This window comes from Squalius cephalus, assembly GCF_949319135.1.
Source record: "Squalius cephalus genome assembly, chromosome: 22".
NCBI lineage: Eukaryota > Metazoa > Chordata > Actinopteri > Cypriniformes > Leuciscidae > Squalius > Squalius cephalus.
In genome coordinates, this window is record NC_137143.1 from 21,239,164 (window position 1) to 21,256,456 (window position 17,293).

At 37.2% G+C, this 17,293-nt stretch overlaps 1 protein-coding gene across 1 annotated transcript in view; it reads right to left on the reverse strand.

Moving 5' to 3' along the window:
• The window catches only part of plekha6 (pleckstrin homology domain containing, family A member 6), a 98,780-nt gene extending 82,215 nt beyond the window's left edge, over positions 1–16,565 (reverse strand). Inside the window, exon 1 of the mRNA XM_079857160.1 lies at positions 16,441–16,565. The gene's annotated coding sequence lies outside the window, so the exon portion shown is untranslated. The remainder of the gene's footprint in view (positions 1–16,440) is intronic.
• Between the last annotated feature and the right edge of the window lie 728 nt (positions 16,566–17,293).

Sequence of the window (17,293 nt, forward strand, 5' to 3'; positions counted from 1 at the left end):
TGAAAGCGAAAACGATCCAATGATAATGTCCTGGTGTTTTCAAATATTTTAATACTAAGGACCACCAAATATTACTGTCACAAACTGCCTGTTTTTTTGTTTTCATGAACTTTCTATTTGTTTTGATCAGTCACCTGTTTTTCTTTGTTCCAGTTTCCCACTCCTCATTTATAACTGGTTTGTGATTAACAAGTCACCACCTGTTCATCATTTCAGTTCAATCACCCTGTGTATTTAAGTTCCTCCTTTTCATTCAGTTGTTGCCTGGTATTGTTTGTGCAGACACTCTGATATGTTGCATGCTTGCCTTTGGATTACCTGAGTTTGTTTTATTAAAGAACTTTTGTTTGTAGAAAACCTATTTCATCATCTTCATCTGAACTAACCATGACAATTACAATCTTCTACGAGGAACCCCCTTTTTAAAATATAACAGCAGGTATATATTTTCATGTAAATACCATTGATAGTGTGTGTGAAAAATATTTTTGCATAATATCATAACCACAAATTTGTTTTCGAAAGTAAATATAGGCTTTTATATTATTGTTAAAATACCTTTATATTAAAAATATCCAGTCACACTTAAGATTAAGGTCCAATTCTCACTATTACCTACGACTTTTGCCTCAGTAAACTCATAATTACTGCTTATTAATAGTTAGTAAGGTAGTTAAGTTTAGGTATTGGGTTGTACAAGGGATGTACAATATGGTCATGCAGAATAATGTATAAATGTGCTTTATAAGTACTAATAAACAGCCAATATCCTATAGTAATATGCATGCTAATAAGCAACTACATAATAGTGAGAATTGGACCCTAAACTAAAGTGTCACCAAATTTCCTATTGTAAAAAAAATAGGGCTTAAAAACTATTGCAAGATCATGTCATCATTTCTCACCATTCTTTAGAAGTAGAATAAAATAAAAATAATATTATTGTGTGAAAAAAACATCATTAAATCAAATTTATTTTATTTTTTAAATCCCCCAGCACCCCTTTCCCCTTGGGGGACTCTGAACCCCAGTTAAAAAACACTGCCCTAAATGCCCTTAAATTTGCCCTTAAATTTGTTTCACACAGCAAAATTGTGCCTTAAACCGTACAGTGTGCACCCGGTTTGAACCTATGACCCATTCTTTCCCCCAGAGGATGCCATCATGGGAAGCTGTTTGGCTGTGGTTGTGCCCAATGGGATGAAGCTCCAGTGGTTCCAGTTCTATACTTAGTACTGCCTCGCTGTCCCCCCTCCCCTCTCCCCTCTCCCCCTCTCCCCCTCTCCCCCTCTCTCCCTCTCTCTTTCTCTCTTTCCTTCCGCTCTGGGCTGTGAAACAGTGAGGATGACTCTTGTTCATCATCCTCTCCCTCACTGTGTGCTGGCTACCCTCCCTGAGGAGTGCAAATATCCTCATTCCCCGAGAACTCCATTTCCCAGAATCCTCCCAATGACATGCAACAATTATATCCTCCATATACAGTAACATATAGACATAAGTTGGTATGACTCAACACACTTCTCATGCGTTTCATTTCCTTCAGATGATCACTAAACCTCTCCAGATTGCAGAAGACTTCTATTAAATGACAAACGACAGTAAGGGCAGATTTTTCTGGAGCAATTAAAGAACTATCGAAAGTAGGCCAGCAGTAATACATGAAAGACACATGTCCTCTTTTCAGTTAAAGTCCATCTAAATCCTCCTTGGGCCACAGACTGCTCCTCAAACTTGGAGTGTTGACTGAAAAAAGGCTTAAGATTGGCTCATAATAGTGGAAGGCTCACTCACTCACACACACACATTCATATAATGTCATTCAGCATGCTTTACACTGCACATTTTGGCAAATCTACAGTATATGCATACAGAAAATTCACACACTGCAGAGTATACATACTACATACCGCTGAAATAGTATTTTTAGTAGTATGGTAGCATGCCACACCTTAGCCTTAGATACTGTCACTGGCTAAATCCCTCTGGGAAAGATAACCAGAGACCAAATCTACTGAATCATCAGTCAGAGAGTCACAGTTATATAACAGTCCCGCAGTGAGGATGGACAGCCACGAAGGACGGTGTCAGACAGAAAAGGTGGGAGGTCGGGAGCGAGGGCGCACAATTTCACAACCTTAAACGCACAAATCTGATACGATCCGATGGTTCATCCTGCTCTATATCCGTAGTTTAGCATTAACTCTGCAGGCCTCTCAGCATGCAAGACCAAACCTCTCCAAAAGCCTCAAGAAACATTCAAGAAGCATCAGCTTTCCTACAACAAAGCAGGACAGGGTGTTAAAATAAAGCGGAAGCCTTTTCTTGCTTTCACAGTTTCATCAGTAAAGACAGGCAACTGTTTTATGCAGAGGATGAAAAAGCTAATCTAATTAGCCAGCGTTTTTTTCAGGGATCTTTGATGATTAGACCTCATGCTAGCCCTTATCAAAGAGGGTTTCTAAATTCATTAGCGAGGACCGTAGCAAATACACACCCTGTCTATTGACTATAGTCACCCTTGTCCTTGCTGTGAGCAGTGTCTTAACGTTCCGGAAAGATCCATTCAGAGATGCGTTCTCTGCCTGTCACTTTTAATTAAACAGACTTTATTTTTTCAGGTCATTAGCTCAATCAATAGTCTTTAGATTAAAATGAATTCCCTTCTGTGCACATCAAACTCAAAACAGGTTTCCAGCCATTGCAAAGTCACTACATGCTAGTTACGTCAAGGAAGCAAGGCAGAGATTAGAGCAGATTGTGTCAGACATCTGCCGTGACGAAAACACTTGGCACGTGGCAAGGAGGCTGCCACAGAAAAAAGAGAGCTTAACAAAAGGAGGCAATCACAGCATGGGGCTTTGTGTGGAAGTGGAGGAAGGGAAGGCGCTTCTATTCAAGTCAATTATGTTTTAGCGGCTGCTATTGGTGCTGTCCTCTAATGACAGCCACTCCCAAATCTCTTTGCCCCACCCACTTATCAACTGAACACAAAAGGGAGAGACACAGAGGACAAAGAAAGGAATGCTTCATTCCCATTCATGTGTAATTGTTAATTATTTTAGCACAACATGCAATAATTGTAAAATTGTTATTTTCATGCAATTGCTAAAAGCCTTGGATATACATAGTGGTTGACGCACTTGCTTCATCACACAAGTGGAAATGAGGAAATTATAATAAAATAAATGTATGCAATCATTTGAATTGAATCAAAAACGCATTACAGTGAATTTAAGGTATGCATTTTGCACCAACAGATGACCTTGGCGAAAATAAAATAGAAATAAAATAAAATATGATAAAAAATAAAATAAAACAGCCAAAATTTGAATACAAAATGATTTACATGCATTAAAAGTTTTTATTTATTTATTTGCGATTATTTGTGCCTAAGAATTGAACCCATGACATTGGCTTTGCCATGCTATACAAGCTGATAAAATATAATAAAAAAATATATATAATAATAATATAAAAATGTAAATAATAATAATTATAAATAAAATGTAAATAATAATAATAATTGAAATAAAATAAATATATATTAAAAAATAAAATAAAAAAGTAAATAAATAAAAATAAATAAAATAAAAATGCCTTTTTGATGCATTCAGAATTAAAGACAAGGCTACTAAATGTAATCCAATCATATGATATTACAAGCAGTAACCGGAAGTAGCCTAACTCATTTGAAAACATTCTCTACTACAGGACATGAGCAGACAACACAACTGTATGCGACTGTACTACGGCTACCAGATTGTGCAGTCTAGACTTCAGCATCTTGTAACTCACAGATTCTTCCTGTTCGCTCGACATTATTAAAACTCATCCAGCTGCCTGTCTGCATCATTCACTGGAGGGAGCGGATTAACTGGCTCCAGCTCAACCAGTAGGGCACCATGAATCCACATCCCATCATTCTCTGCTGACACAGACAGCCAGTCATTTCACAGTAAATCACACCCCCACGAGGATATTATGCTGACTATCTGTTAGGCCAACAGTTCTGCTTTTCAAATGAGCAGCTTTGGGACATGCCTGTCATTTGCAGAGCATGTAAATGAGACACATGGCTGGATAAACCAATGTTACAGCTTTCAGATTAAAATTGCTTTGCAAGCGTGTTCTTCTAAACAACCCCGTAGTTGCAATTTCAGTAGCCTAAATGAAATTCTTTAGACCTTTGTCCTACAAAAATATATTTGTAGGAAAGCCACTGATAGCAATAAGCAAAAGTCCACTCTTCTACCCATAATTTCCTGATCTATCTACAGTTTCTGTCAATAAAAGTGCCAATTAGGACAAATATTTAAAAAAAACACAAAGCAAAATATTATTCTAAAACACTTGTCAGATAAGTTTAAATATGCACCTTTATGAATTTGAAACAAAATCTACTTGCATAAACACATTTTATGTGAGTGATCATTAAAATATCAGAGTGAGATAAGAACATGATGAAAATGAAGCTTTTATCAGCAACAGGAAGTTCCTTACCTTGTATACATAAAGTCTGCAAATAAAAGGAATCGTTGTTATTCAGCATGAAACAGAATATCTGGTAGCTGGATGCCTGTGGCTAAATTTCTGAAAGTTATATATAATCATTGCGGGTTAGATAAGTGTTAGCTATCAGCATTAGTCAGTGTGCTTAGTCAGCAAGTTATCAGTCAGTTCATGTCCCACAAGACTATAGATCATATATGCATCAAAGGTACATCACCTGAAAGTTTCATGTCCTTTTTGTTCCATCTTCCGTGCAAATGCACACTTACACACCCGTCTAATGCCGTATCTGTGAATAATCAAGGGAGTTCTGGAAAACAAGAATATTTGCTCTTCAACTCTTTTGTGTCTTATGTCTTGAAGGAGACCACACCTTTACATGCTTCAACTGTCTGACAAATAAATGTGCTATTATGTCATTTGACAACCTTCTCATGCTATTCAACTGACCTTTCACACTCCAAACTTCAATTTAAAAGCCCTGTTGGGATCTTATTTATTAATACCCTCCAATTGTAAATTATTTCCCCTCATTAAAAAGTTTAACAGTTAAAGAAATGAACAGTCTAGAAAAAATATATTTCAAATCTCCTGCTATTGGACATGTTTGCTCATGAAATGACTGATGGCTGCAAATAGTAAGTTTCTGCAGTGCCACCTGTAACTGAAAACGATTGTGTTTTTTATATGCTATATTAAGCTAGCTGTAAGTAGTATGCTAGCTGTTTTAATCAGGAGATTCAGTACTCTTTCAGAAGATGCCTAATAGTGCCCCATACTGTATAACAGTGAAAACACGGAAATCTGGAAATTTCCGTCAATGATGGAGAAGCGTTGTCTCACAACTGACAGAAAACTGACAGATTTAATACTGACATGTATCAATTAAAAAAGTTTGTATATTAATGTATTTCTGTGCTTAGAATATTGTTGCTTTAGCGTAGCAACATGCTAACGCCATACCCAACTCACTGGGTATTGGCTGTTGCATTTTCCCACAATGCACTACAAGCTGAGTAGGCCTAATTTCTCAATAAACTGAATCCTTGAGAGAGACTTTTTAAAAGCAGAGCCTGATGACTCACAAAGAATGTGTTGAATCTCTCATCCATTCAACAGAAATCCTTCTCTCCATGAGATTGTGGGCGGCCGGATGAATGAAGAAAAACAACACAGGATTGAGGGAGAGACTGTGAGGAAAAAAGGAAATCATTTTGGCTTATCGCAGTCTAAATATGTGAGTCTCTGAAAAATGTGGAACAAGTGACGGGCAATGCACATGCAGTCCGCAGAAAAACAGCTGTTTTATGACAATTAGTAGACATTAAAGAAAGTCCACTCAGAGAACTCTGAAAGGGTGCTATCGAGGCTAATGCTGCCATTTGAGGACTTTTCTTGACGTCCTGCTATAATTCCCTCAGACTTTGTCCCATGACGTGATTTTTGTCTGTGTAGATCATAGGGATTAGGATTCAATTATATGAAAAGGATTGTGGAGGCTTTGTGTTTTATCTGTGAACTGGGCCCACAAGTGTGCTTGACAGAAGACAACCAGTCCACTACAGTCACTGTCAACTTGTAAGACTTGAGGGAAAGGTAAACTAACTCATGATCATATTACCTGTTTTTGTTCTTAAATCAGTTTAACATCACTGTTTACATCTGTTCTGGCTTATTACAGTGCAGTCAATTGATATTAATCAAATATTCTGAACAGGATTTGATGAAGACACATTCAGCAACGAATTCAGCCCAAAGCTACACATCAAGGTCCAGATTTACTAAACAGTGCAAATTAGCGTGAGAGCGCAATTCCAAAACAGCGCCGATGGGAGTGGAAAGTTCTGCGCGTTATCTACTGACGACACGCAAATTAAAGAACATAGACGCAGATGGATCATCTCCATAATGACCAACGCATTCTACCAAGAGCAGAGCAAATTAGTGTCTGTTATAAGACGTGCTTTTTTGGGGTGGTAAATAATGGCACAAATACCAGTAAATTGACTAGCGCATAGTAAATCACATTGCAAATGCAGCCACAAAAATAACCCTGTCCACACGCCTTTTGAGCACTAATTTTTTAATCTTTAGTAAATCCTGACAGTAGTTTTTTAACACCAAAAGAGGGTTTGCGCTGGCACAAGCTGTTAGTAAAGGGACAAGCTGTCCCTATAAGCATCTATTTTTTGGCACGCATACCAGTGATGACCCGTCACTGTAGAATATTGCTTCATCTCTAGTTTATTTTTACATTTTAAATATAAATAAGTGAATTTGATTGTTTTTTAAAATGGAAATTTGAATATATTATAGGTATAAAATAGATTTATATATATATAGCTTTAATATATAATATAGTATAATGTAATATTTAATTTTAGCCCATGACCCTCAATCATTTCAAAGAAAAATGTCCCTTTGTAGAAAAATGTGGGCACATCTGCTTTATACAATGCTTTTTTTTTTTTTTTTTTTAAGATGAACGGTGAAACATTTTCCATTGTGTATTCAAAATTTAACTGATCCATCCAAAGGAAACCATTCATAGCAAATAAGTCTTAAGTTTTGGCCTCCTTAAGCTTTCTGTCTACCCTGGAAATCCAGAGTTCTCGCGAGAGCACAAGTTGAATTTGCTCAGCGAGTTTACTCTGGCGTTGAGTAATGATGCTCATTAATTATGCCCTTGTATCCGAGCTGCACCAATCACATCGGGTTATCTGATATAGGCGGGCCAGAGGCGCTGTGACGTCTAAGTCATTAGTAAACATTGCAAGATGGCTATGGATGAACACCAGTTGTTTGAAACGGCTTTGGCCGCTACAATGAACGAGTTAGACTTGGCTTTTTATCTAAAAGAGGAACAGAAGACAGCGCTCGAATCGTTCCTTTGCAAGAAGGGCGTTTTTGCTGTTTTGCCGACCGGATACGGCAAGAATCTAATCTACCAGTTAGCTCCGCTGGTAGCTAAGCATATGAGGCTTGTTGTCATTGGTCGTAGTGTTATCCAATTGCGTGCAGTGAGATTTTCGAATGCATGCTTGGTGCCGCCCCTCAAGCTGGGTGATTTTCATTAGTCAATGCCAGACCATTAATCTTTCAGATTTAGGTCTGGATTTCCAGGCTACTTTCAGTACAGGTTTTGCCAGAAACAATTCTGAGGAAATGTTCCAAGGAAGGATTAAACAATGATATTAAACTCTATCTATGCTCACTTTAATGAAAGCAGGAAATAGTACGGTGCCCATAAATCGGGTCACACAAACATGACCTGAAAAAATAAATGAGAAACATTGACGTGTGTTTTTGTTCGCCAAGTCCTTACTACAGTTGAAAAAAGCAAATCTCAGTAATAACTTGGTTTTAAAATGGTCCACTGGGTCAGTACACAATCTTACTGGTTTTAGGTTGACCGGGCGTGGACTTTCGGTTTTGGGATATTCTTGATCTCACACTCTTTTGGAAATTACCCAACAAACAGAATCAGCAACAGTAGGTTGTGGAGTGGAGGCATAAAGCAGGCTTCATACAACATATGGCAAGGACTGATAGAGCCAGAAGTGGACCAGACCACCAATTAACGATGCAGTAAGCGGAGAGAATTACATGATGCAGTACATCTGAAAAGCATGAAAGCACAGAGCAGATCAGGACGATCCTCCTACTATTCAACGCTAATTACAAATGTGGGTCTTTGGGTTAACCTGATATAAGGCCTTGGGTTAACCAACCTCAACACCAAAATCAGGCTCTTATTACCATTTATATATATTTTCAACCCTCATTCTGACCCTCTGTCTGAAATGATCTGTTTTTAAGTGACGGTTCCTTTAAGGCTCGTCAGTAAACGGCCACCGTTAAGATTGGCTAACGTCATTGAATAGGAAACCGTATCAATGCCCACTTGCTGCATGTGAGTAAGTGTTTTAAAAACATTATCCATAAAACTGTCATTTAGAGCAGAGGTCCCCAACCCCCGGGCCGCGGACCGGTACCGGTCCGTGGGACATTTGGTACCGGGCCGCACAGAAAGAATATAAAACTTAATGTATTTTCCGGACTATAAATCGCTCCGGAGTATAAGTCGCATCAGTCAAAAAATGCGTCATGAAGAAGAAAAAACATATATAGCCTAAGTCGCACTGGACTATAAGTTGTATTTATTTAGAAATGTAGCCTATTTCACGTAACAAATGTTACGGACGGGACAGTTCTCTGTTACGGACGTGAGCGCTCTGAAAGCAGCACTAAAAGACTGCTTTAAAACTTTCACAGAGACCTCAAACAGAAAGCAAAAAGCCTGTCTTTAAATTTAATTTCGTTTTGTATTAATTGTATCTTAATTTTAATCAATGTTTCGTCAACCAATTGCCTGGATTTAATAAGTAAGAAGTAAATATAGTAGAAAATATTTAATCACGACACGGAGGCGCGGGCGCGTGAACTGGAGCTGATCTCATAAATTAACCGAAACTCAGTAATAAGGTAGCCTACTTGCCTCACAGACCTGAGATATAGAAAGCTTGAAATGTCTACTTTTAAACAGAACAATTCAAAATGAAAGAAAACTGACTGTTCTCTGCTTATGTAATCCGTATGAAATGTGCATTTCTCTCTGGCGCGTTCACTAGGCCTACTGCGAAGATCGAGTCAGCATCGTCAACTTCATCTTTTTACAGAAAACACTTGTTTATTATTAAACAAATATATTTTACATATTCATAATCATTAATTTTGCCGGTTCTTTGTGACAGCTTTTAGGTGCTTTATTGGCAGCGCCACCCTTACATCGCATCAGCACCGAAAACATGGAGATTTCTTTCTTTTGGGGGGCATTTTTTTTATGTTCAGGCTTTCTCAGTTGTCTTTAGGCGCGATGTTACGAGTAGGCTACACTGCTAATAAAATTGCGAGTAAGCCTACACATTGGATTCACGTTTATTATTATATTTAAAAAATACCCCAGTTTTTATGCCGGTCGTATTATTTTATTTTGTTGTATTTATCCCCCACACCTTAAAGGCCGGTCCGTGAAAATATTGTCTGATATTAAACCGGTCCGTGGCGCAAAAAAGTTTGGGGACCGCTGATTTAGAAACAAAGCATTATGAAATCATTTACTTTCGGTTTGTGATGCAGCTGCTGTCAGATCACTGATGGTCACTGTGATTTTGCAAAGTAAGACATGTTCCTGCGTCAACATATTTTGTTGATCCTGGAACAACATTCTTGTCTGAAAATTTAGTCCCAACCCTATCCCTACCCCTAAACCTAACCCTACCGATAACTTATCCCTAAAATCAAAATGAAATAATAGGTGAATAACACTCATGTAGAAGCACATTACCCTGGTTGAAACCCTAAACTTGACATAAATTGATCCAATAAGTTGATCCAGAGGGACGTACAAGCAACTCGTACAAGTTTGGAACAACTCTAAGGTGAGAAAGTATTTTTGGGTGAACTACCCCTTTAAGATATGAAACTTGCAAGATGGTACAAAGATGAATGTTGGAAAATGTATTCCATTGTGCATTTAAAATATAACCAATAGTGATGGCATAATCTATATATTTTACACACACACAGTTTTATGGTTTTCTCCCTGTATAACTTCTCACGAATACCCTGTTGTTCTTAAAAAAGGTCTGTTGTTTGATCTGTTCAACTTTGAGCAAATTTCTAAAGGGGGAGAAAAGGCTTCAGAGGTTGTTGAGATTCTTCAAAGGTGACCTGATTTTCTAGTTACTGACCCTTCAAACACATCGCTGTACTTGCAAATGCCAGCCTGTCCAATTAAGTCTGCATTAATGTTTTGGGGTCACTGCACTTCAGCAGTGAAAGAATAAGATGTTCCAGAAGCGTGTGAGCAACGTTCCCGCAGGCCTCAGAGACTCAGCAGTCATGAGCTGACGGAGTAAGATGCGACATCTCAGTAAAGTCGAGCTGCAATACTTCCGTCATAACTCAAGAGACTTCAAAGCGGATAAGAGACTTCCAGCTAATTATGTAAACACTCTTACACGTGTTCAAACACATTAGAAAAGTAGGTGTATTGTGACAACTGCCAGTGCATTTTGGGTAAATACTATGGTGTGTCATCACCGAGGAAAGAATCAAGACTAAAAGTGCTTTTTAATTAGTACATAGGGAGAAGAGGGAGAGCGTCTCAGAGTCTGGTTTAGTCCCACAATGCTCAACCAATCTACAGAGGAAAGAGGATTTGTAATGCCATTCAAATCCTAATGGGTCTATATCCTGTGTGACTGATAATACTGTCTGCAGAGCTTGGACTCACATCCAATAGATCGCTCACTGAGTGCCAGAAAAGGACCTGGGATCCTTTAGAGATTAGAATTACATTAGCATGCTAATGCATTGATATATACTGTAACTTTAGGCCTAATTATATAAGAGTTACCATTTTATTTGCTCATATACTTGACTCATTCACTGGTAAAAAAAAAGCATTAAATTTAATACCTATGGGTTTAAATTCCTTAAATAAAAGCAGATTTATAGAGCTACAGCAAGGAATAGATGTGGCTGTCACTTAAATTGCTGTCAACTCATATTAATCAATTGTCTATGGTGTATGGGTGTTGAAAAAGAACACAATGAACTTCATAGTTTCATTGCAGAGGCTTATAAAAGCCTTTGTGATGTCACAAATTCATGACAAAAGTGATAAACAAAAGGGTCATCTGTTCCATTGCACATCTGTTTTTATTACAATTAAGGCTTTTTACAAAGCTCATGCTGTGTCTGGAATTGCTTACTCATTCACAATTCACTACAGAAAGCAGTGTCATACTAAGGAGCAAGCTAAACGTGACAGAACACAGAAAGAAAAATAACATTTTATTTTTGAATGTATGGATGCTGCAAGGAGTGCTAAATATAATATAATATAATATAATATAATATAATATAATATAATATAATATAATATAATATAATATAATATAATATAATAATATTCATCAAATTAAAAAAAATGTATAATGTACAACTGTTCTCAACATTGTAGCTAATTATGTTTCTGCACCAAATCAGAATATTAAAATGAATTCGGAAGGGACATGTGATACCGACATTATATATTTTTACATCATCACTAGCGTTAGTGTACATCACTTTTATACTTGCATCACTTTTATAATCAGTGTGCATTACAGGTATTACACAGGAAAAACTGTATATTAGGTAATGAAATTGTTCACACACTATTGCAAAAGGACTGACACCCCATACTGTGGACGATATGGAAATAGAGAGACGTTTTAGATCTGTTTTCAGCTGTGTGAAGATCTTTATGGAATGATAAGATCTGACATGCAAATCTGCTTGTCCAGAATCATTCAGTTGAATAGTTTAATTCCAGCTGAATAGTTCAATTATTCTGGTTGAATATCTTGTCACAGCAGGTGAACATCAGAGAACTTGTGCTATCATTGCAATACTACCATACTTCTGTGGACCTCAGGGTTAACACTGGTGGTCAATCAATCAAGCTTTAAATGCTCAACCCGACTGCCTGATTGGTCAAGGTTGGTCAGGTGATCAGCCAAACCATCCAAGGTAGGTGAAACAACCACTGCATGATCCAAATAGGGATTAACACCCTTGGATGGTGCCAGTCATTTCCAATTGGTGTGGAGTAGACAGCAACGGGAGTTAAAAGGGTTAAAATCCAGTTGAGCACGATCTGTTGTGGGTTTGGCACATCTTTTGGCAGGCCACCTGGTCCCCGTGCTAAACGGACCGAAGACGGAGGCAATCTGTCTCGTCTATAAGCCACCATTCTCAGATGTCCACCGCGTTTATAAAATATGCATAAGTAGTACTTATTTATATGCAAGAATAAACATATAAATGGGTTGGTGTCAGAATTCAGAGTAAACAAGTTTTGGGTGCATTGAAAGATCATGGAGCCCCAGGGAAAAATGCACCTGATTCCAAACAATCTCCATCTGCCATGTCTCACTCTCTCACCTCATCCCTCCTTTCTTCTCCACTTATTCAAATGCCGCCCTCTCTTCCGTTCTCTTTCTCCCTCCCACTTTCATTCTCTGAAAATGGTCATGCTTGTCCCAAAAACACTTATTTGGAAACTTAAAACCACTTAAATTCATTTATTTTGTTTTATTTAAGATTTAATTTATATAAATTATATTATAAATTAGTATTTATATTAATGTAATTTGAAGCATGCAACTACCTATCTAAATATTTTACTGTATCTATTCATTTTTCAAACCTCATTTTAAAAAGTGTTTTAAAATAAATGCAATTTGGATCAGCGTTATTTTAGTAGTATTTACAGTGCTATGCATAAGTTTAGACAACCATGCTAAAGTTGACTAAAAAGAGGAATAAAAAATCATATTTTGCAAATTGAACTTAATGCCTTATTTTAAAAAATTAGGAAAAATCCAACCTTTAAGGACACCAATTTTCTTTGTGAATGAATAATGTATCGTAAATAAATAAATGTTCTTCCTTAAAAAACAGGGTGCATAAGTTTGGGCACCACTATGTTAAATTCCCATAGAGGCAGGCAGATTTTTATTTTTAAGTATTTTTTTAAATTTTTTTTTAGGATACTAGGCATCCTGATAAAGTTCCCTTGGCCTTTGGAATTAAAATAGCCCCACATCATCACATAGCATTCACCATACCTAGAGATTGGCATGGTTTAATTTCAGTTAGCCTAAAAGCTAGTTTGATTTGCATTGCTCTCAATGTGTGTGATGTGATGTTGTATGTGATGATGTGGGGCTATTTTAATTCCAAAGGCCAAGGGAACTTTATCAGGATGCCTAGTATCCTAAAAAAAATTTTTTTTAAATACTTAAAAATAAAAATCTGCCTGCCTCTATGGGAATTTAACATAGTGGTGCCCAAACTTATGCACCCTGTTTTTTAAGGAAGAACATTTATTTATTTACGATACATTATTCATTCACAAAGAAAATTGGTGTCCTTAAAGGTTGGATTTTTCCTAATTTTTTAAAATAAGGCATTAAGTTCAATTTGCAAAATATGATTTTTTATTCCTCTTTTTAGTCAACTTTAGCATGGTTGTCTAAACTTATGCATAGCACTGTATATACTACTATAGTATTTACAGTATTAATAGGCTATTTCTTATGTTTTTATTCTAATATTAGTTTAAGTTTTAGTAATAATGTGCTTTAGTCATTTTTATTCGTTTTTTTAATATATCTATTTGTTTTTATGTCGGTTTTTGTTAGTCATTTTAATACTACTTATTTTTAGCAATATCAATAATTTTCCTTTAGGTTTAGTTAACTGTTATAATTTATATTTTGATTTTTAATAGTTTTAGTTTACAATAACACCACTGAGTAGGACTGATATTTATTTACGTAATGTAATGACATTCATTCATAGCCTACATCTTTAAGTGTGGCTCAAGTGTTCAAATACCTATTGGGCCTACAGTATATTTAATGGGTTGCCTTTTGAGAGAGGAAAGGGTAATGAGTGAGCAGATTAACACTTTAATGCTGGGCTCTCCTCCTACACCCCTCTTTCTCTGTCTGCCTCACAGTAATCCACTCTGAAGGACAATGATGGAGGTTATCTCACTGAGTGCTGTTCACTTTTCTATGTCTAATTACATTCGCTAAAGCATGTGCTGAAAGCTAACACCACCCCCGTAAACACTGAATCAACATGAATGCACTCACTCAGACCTGCAGTAACAGTGCTGGTTGATTTTAAACAATAAATATGACTATCTGCCAGTGTATTTTGAAGTTTTGTATTTTGCTCTTCTAAAAAATAGCCAGTTGGTGGTGCTCGAGAGCCTGGTAGAACGAAAGTCATATTTTATGGTGAACGAAATGTTCCTCCAAGCATTATTTTTTCATATTAATATTGTGGTAGACCAGGGGATATTTTTCAACTCTCGGTGACCACAAAAAAAAAAAAAAAAAAAAAAAAAAGGATGTATATAATGGAAACACATCGCCTCTTCATGCTGCTGGCTTTTTAAAATATGTGTTGTTCACACTGCAAACAACTGGAGAGAGAAAAAAGGCTAAATTGTATGTAACTCTGTTGACAAAATGTCAAACTCTCACTTCAACTTTTATTACAATACATACATTCACTTATTTTACAAATTTTTTGAGATTCCATTTCTATCTAAAATCTAAAACCTAGTTCAGAAAATGAAATAAATAAATTAACCTAACAAACCTATTTTTGTGAGATGCTTTGCTTGAAAAAGCTTTACACATTTAAAATTGGTTTTACGGAATTCTTCAGATTTTCCCTCTAAATCAGAGTAGAAAATGATATATTTATAATATATATATATATATATATATATATATATATATATATACACACTAAATAAATAACTTTAGCTGTTTTTGTTTTGGCATTATGATCATTTTTTCACTGTCGGTTTCACTTACTTAGTCATTGCTTAGTCGTATGTTTAGTCGCGTAAACCGAAAAATCATAAACAAACCATCCATTTTTATAGATGGCCATTATTTTTAATGAAATATGACTTTTGGTCTATTTGCAAGCTATCATATGGCTTTTACTATGCCGTTTTGGAGCTTGACAGCCCAAGTCCTTATTCACTTTCATTACATGAAAAAGAGCCACCAGCACATTCTTCAAAATATCTTCTTTTGCATTCCACAGGATAAAGAAAGCCAAACAGGTTTGTAACAGCATAAGGGTGAGTACATGATAACTGAATCTTCATTTTTCAGTGAACTATCCCTTTAAGATGCCTCAAAATGTCAAAATGTGCAATATTGGGTTCTCCAGCAGCATGTTCTAGAAGTACCGCATTCCATCACTACTCAGTATTCGCTCTGGGTCTCACAGTATCAGCACTGCATCAGAGAGTGAAGCAGATGCAAACAAGAGAGAAGAGACTGAGATGAGAGAGAGATGCACATGCACACGCACATTTCCCTCCTTTTTTTTTTGACAGGTTTCATACAAACCACAACCAGCGTTACCAGCCATCAGCATAGATCCTACATTCTCCAACCAATGAGAAACAGAGACAAAAGTGCATTTCCTTTGCACAAACCAATCACACGGTAGATAAACAGAACAGCGAGAGTGGCAACATAAACAGATACACTGGGACAGAGAGCTAGTGTGCTTCCAGCACAGATGCGTCTTTTTTAGAGGCAAAGCACCGCATTCATCCCTTTTCCACACAAACATACACACACGCTCGCTCATGAAAGGCCTCACAACTCCATTTAAATGGCATTTAATCCAAGAAAACTTGGATTCAAATGACTAGGCACTAACACGACTTTATATTTGATTAGTGCTTCATATGAAAATCTTTCCTTTAAAGACGTGTCACGTTTATCCGAATCAAGATCGCACAACCCCGGTGGGAGAAATCCATTACACAACCAGGATTTAAACAGGATGCCTGTTGAAGTCAATTGAGTTTATCCTCTCAATCTAAGTGTGGTTCATCTAAATAGCTCAGGTTTGGTTTTAGATTTGATTGGATACTCTGCATGCTGGACGGCACTTGATTGGAACAAACCCTGCATTGAAGGAACAGGCGAACGAGAACGAAAGAGAATGAAAGACAGACAGGTGGCGGCACTCTGGGGGGGTTTCGAAGCCCATCTGGTGAGACCCAAGCATCTGTAATCACGGACAACACCCCAAAAACCACGAGGATCGGACCAACCAGATCAAAACATTCAGCATTTTGGACAGGATGTACCATCCACATTCAATCGTTCAGGGCTATGAAATATTCACTTAAAAACTTCCTATATGAATTAATCATAAGTGTGTGAACATGCTCAAAAAACAGGGGGAAAACAAATGTTACGAAACAGTCCTAACACTGAGACATTTCATGAATAAAATCCCAAATGCACAAATATCAGCACTTACCAGGAAACTGCTATAAGCTCCTTGACAGTGTTTGGATATTCTTAATATGTCCACAAATGAAAATAAAATAGAATCATATTTTAAAAATACTAAATAATGAATCAGTTGTAAGCAAAGAAAAGTCGTTCCTGACAACAACTGACAACAGCAACAAGACTAGCTGGTGCAGGCAGTCACGGAGAGATGCTACAATAACAGCATCCCCTTTTCAGGAAAGGATGGATAAAGGAGGGAGTGACAAGCGTACTGGAGAAATGGAGGCAGGAGGGGAGGAGGGGCACTATGGAGCATGCTCGCTGAAAATCCCTGGGTATTTACGCGTCACATGACCTGCTCTGAGCTGTCAATCATCGCTGGTTGGAAAATGAAGGGAGGGAAGGGGCAAGAGAGTGAAAGAGAGATGGATAGGGGACCATTATGTTGATGGGTACAGTGGGGAGCGGTGGGTGACGCTTTCACAGCTGCTTCTATTTTCCGTTTAATTAAAAAAAGAGGGAGAAATGAAACTGTAATCTCTCACAAGCCCACCCCCAGGCAAGAAGCCCACCAATGGCACTCGTGTTTCCGGCTTAGAGCCGTGGATTAACCCCTTAGAAACTGAGAAACAAGCACATCACCTACACACACACATTCGGTTTCAATGTTTCATGGGGACTTTCCATAGACATAATGATTTTCATACCGTACAAACAATATTTATTTTATCCCCTAACCCCAAACCTACCCATCACAGAAAACTTTCTGCATTTTTATTTTTATTTTCAAAAATCATCATTTAGGATGATTTATCAGCTGCTTTCCTCAAGGGGACCAAATAATTGTGTCCACATAACAGGGAATATGTGAACCACAC